The sequence below is a fragment of the Lynx rufus genome, unplaced genomic scaffold (genome assembly GCF_022079265.1).
Source record: "Lynx rufus isolate CCGP_SWC_20201006 ecotype Redwood Valley unplaced genomic scaffold, mLynRuf1.p SCAF_2, whole genome shotgun sequence".
In the NCBI taxonomy this organism is placed as follows: Eukaryota; Metazoa; Chordata; class Mammalia; order Carnivora; family Felidae; genus Lynx; species Lynx rufus.
In genome coordinates this window covers 116,917,413-116,921,951 of record NW_025814834.1, presented here as the reverse complement: position 1 = coordinate 116,921,951, position 4,539 = coordinate 116,917,413, and positions in this window count along the sequence as shown.

Sequence of the window (4,539 nt, the reverse complement as noted above, 5' to 3'; positions counted from 1 at the left end):
ATCAGACCTTGTCACGTGAGGTATTCACAATGAGGAAGTTAACTTTCATTTCAGTTTCACTTAAAATCTAACCAGATCAGCTACCTCTGGCCCTCATCCTACGGTTCTGGGGACAAAGTGGGTACAGTAAGCCATCACAAAGAGCCCCCAGTAGAGCAGGTCAGTGGAACAAACTCAGCAAAATAGGAGTAGCACAAGCTTACCCTTTAATCCTTCATCATTTTGATAATTCACTTTACTCAAAACACCAATTTTCAGGGGCGCCTGGGTGGCGCAGTCGGTTAAGCGTCCGACTTCAGCCAGGTCATGATCTCGCGGTCCGTGAGTTCGAGCCCTGCGTCAGGCTCTGGGCTGATGGCTCAGAGCCTGGAGCCTGTTTCCGATTCTGTGTCTCCCTCTCTCTCTGCCCCTCCCCCGCTCATGCTCTGTCTCTGTCTGTCCCAAAAATAAATAAAAACGTTGAAAAGAAAAAAAAAAATTAAAAAAAAATAAAAAAATAATAAAAAAAAACACCAATTTTCACATGGAAAAACTTAGTTACGAAGAGATGCGGATTAAACTCCTGAAGCCCCAGCTTCCTCCAGGATTTCCTAGGAAAACCCATGACTATCCGTGACGACTGTTGTCTAATTCTCGCTCAGCTATTCCTTGGCTCATCAAGTCAAAATATCTTTATTGATAGTAATGTATGTTAGCATATTTATGGAAAAAAGATACGCCTAGGTACATCTTACTGCTAGAGTGGTTAACTGGGTGGAAGCTGGGGCAGGGAGAACTATAATTTTTTATAAATTGCATATTCTTAATTACTAATGAGGGTGAGCATCTTTTCACACATTTACTGACCGTTGGGGTTTTCTGTGAAATGACTGTTCATATCTTTTGTTCACTTTTCTACTGTATTGTTGCTTTTACTTTGTGTCTTGTAGTTGTTTTATACATACATACATACATACATACATATGTGTATTCTGGCTTCTAATCTTTGACAATGATAAATACTAAAAATATCTTCTCTCAGTCTTTCACAGGTGTTTGGCTTATATTGGCTTTTTCTCTGTGGACTTTTATAATGTTGATATGGAAAAATTTATTCACTTTTACCTTATGATATAAGCTTTTTGTCTTATTTAAAATTTTTTTTTTAAACTTTTATTTATTTTTGAGAGACAGAGAGAGACAGAGCATGAGTGGGGGAGGAGAAGAGAGAGAATGAGATACAGAATCGGAAGCAGGCTCCAGGCTCTGAGCTGTCAGCACACAGCCCGACGAGGGGCCCAAACTCACAAACCATGAGATCATGACCTGAACCAAAGTTGGACGCTTAACCAATTGAGCCATCCAGTTGTCTTATTTAAGAAAAATTTTTTCATTCCAATATAAAGAAGATACACTCATTTAATTTTCATAGTTTTAGAGTGTGTATTATTTTTTCTTTTTTATAGTTGTTGTTTTTAAGTCTTTATTTCATCTGGAGTTTAGTTTTGTTTATGGTGTGAAATAGGGAGCTTATTTTATTTGTTTTCCCATTGTGATGGGAAACCCATAAACCAAATTCTCATATATACATAGATCAGTTTCTTTTCTTTTAAAAAAATTTTTTTAATGTTTATTTATTTGTGAGACAGAGAGACAGAGCATGAGTAGGAGAGGGGCAGAGAAAGAGGGAGACACAGAATCTGAAGCAGGCTCCAGGCTCTGAGCTGTCAGCATAAAGCCCGACACGGCATGAACTCACAAACTGTGAGATCATGACCTGAGCCGAAGTCAGATGCTTAACCAACTGAGCCACCCAGGTGCCCCTACAAAGATCAGTTTCTGAGCTCACCGATCTGTTCTTTTTTTCTATTCCTCCTTCAATACCACAGAGTTTTGGGGATTAAAACAGCTCCGTATATCTCTTCATGTCCGATAGGACAATCACACCACCACTCTTATGTTTTTCTTTTTCAAACTTGACTTAGTATTTTGTGCATGTTATCTATTCCATGTAAATTTTCCAAATGAATCAGTTTTCTGAAAAATTCTGTCAGAGTTTTTATTTGAATTGCTATATTTATATTTATATTGAATTGCTGTATATATAATTACAGGTATATGTGTTTATAAATTTGGGGAGACTCAATGTTATAATGTTGAATCTTCTGTAGTAGACATTTTCAGGTTTATGGTCATTTAACTTTAAAATAATTTTTTTTCATATTTTAAACATATATAAAAGTAGAGATAATAGTGAAATGAGCCACCATGAAACCATTATCCTGCTTCAAATTATCAATACATGACCAATCTTGTGTTATTTACACTCACACTACCCAGATTATTTTGAAGTAAATCTCAGACATCATACTATTCCCTTTATAAATATTCCAGTGTGTGTCTCTAAAAGATAAAATATTCTTAAACAAATCTAACTACAAGACCATTATCAGGTCTGAAAGAAATCAACAATTTCTTAAAACCACCGATGTCAGCATTCACATTCTCCTGTCTCATACATTTTAAAAAATAACTTGTTTGAATTGAGATCCAAATAAGGTCCCTACGTTACAAAACATTGAGCTATTTTTGTATCATTACGAATTCATGGATTTAACCATATTTTATGTGTTTTGACCCATTACAGTTTTGTTCTCATTAATATCCATATTGTCCCATCTTTGGTCAGTGGGAACTTATTCAAATTGGCTCCTACGTTCTCGAGTCTCTGTATCTGGCATGACATTAGTACTCTTTAATAAGTTCTTTTCTTTCTAGTATGATGAACTGTTGTAGGCTTATTTTGAACAATTCCTGCCTCAGACCTGGAATCAGCCATTTCTCCAAGGAGATCTGGTTCTTTTTAGTGGAAATGATGTTTACATACCAAAATCTAAGCAGTAGGAGTGTCACTGATACCAGATTGACCATTGTTTCTAAGCCTTTCCATAGACAGAGCTAGGGGATTTGATTTATATATAATTTTATAATATATTCTATATAAAATTATTATATATATTCTATATAATTATTATATAAATAGATTAAATAAATCCCAAGCTCACACTGATACTTCAGACCCAAATTGAAGGCTATGGAGTTTTTACCTTAACTTCACCAATCTTTCATCTGTACCTCTTTCAAACATGCTGAAAATTTCAGTTCTCTAAAACATCAACATAAGTACTCAGTTTATCCCATAATATTCCATAATAATAATATCAAGTCTACCACCAATAAGATTATTACTGAGAATAATTTTGGGATTTTAGAGGGGGGGAGACAGATTCCCCACCCCCACCCTCTTCAGCCATATTCTGCTAAGGATGTAAGTCACCTGGAATAGTTTCCTGTATGGTTATGCCACCACCTGTATAACCATTTGTTCATTTGTTTCATTTCACTTCTTCTTCTTCCTTTTTTTTTTTTTTTAAATTTGAGAGGGTGTGTGTGTGTGTGTGAGCAGGGGAGAGGGGCAGAGGGAGAGAGAGAGAGAGAGAGAGAGAGAGAGAATCCCAAATGGGGCTCAATCCTACAACCCTGGGATCATGACCCAAGCTGAAATCAAGAGTCAGACACTGAACCAACTAAGCCACCCAGCACCCCTCATTTTACTTCTAATTTTTAGAGACACTTTTTAGAATTTATGCAATTTTGTTTTATAATTATGTAAAACATTTATAGGGATGCAAAGCCAAATTAGCAAAATGAAGTATATTCAAAGAAGTCTAGCTTGTAGATCTGTCCTCTCGATATTATTCTCTTCCTCCTTTGATAATAGGTACCCATTTAAACAATTTATGGTTTGTCTTCCCATTTAAAAAAATAAGAAAATATGCAAATGTATTAGTATCACTTCTTTCTCCACCTAGCTTGTTTCCACTTGTGTTAAGAAATTTTTTCAATACTTAGAAATAGGCAAAAGAGATTATTTGGCATACTTTCAGTGGAGTCTGGGCATTGGCTAGTAGACTCTGAGGCAGGGAGGCAGGCTGATCTGATTCTACGAGGGTGCACAACTTTGATGGACTTTATATCGACCAGGCTGTTTTATAACTCTGTAGAGAAAGGTAGGTTATAAAAAATGAATATCTATGGAGATGATTCTTGTACATAAAAATGCAAATGAATTTTCTCTAGTAGATTCTACTGAATAGAGAATGTAAATAGCCGTCACTTCAGTTCTTACTTGAACCAGTTTTAATATCTTTCTGATCCCTTACCAGCTGATGAGTTGAATAAAATATTGACCCATGTTCTTTTTATATTTGTACAAGTCATATTCTCATATTTTTGGAAACTATACTTAAGCAATTAATCCTGAAAACAACTCCACAGTAGTATATATAGTCCTCATTTATTTTTATGGCCATCTTTTGAACAATCTCGTCAGGTTTGGAGAATTTCTCTCATTATAAATTTTGCTTCTCCAAATTAGAAGCCAAAATTCTGTCTCCAAGCCTTCATTGCGGTTAAGGCACAGAAAAGTGACCTAGTCTTTGCCAATCAGACACACTCGTGTAAGACATCGTTTCAGGATGGGAATGGGATGAACCAAGC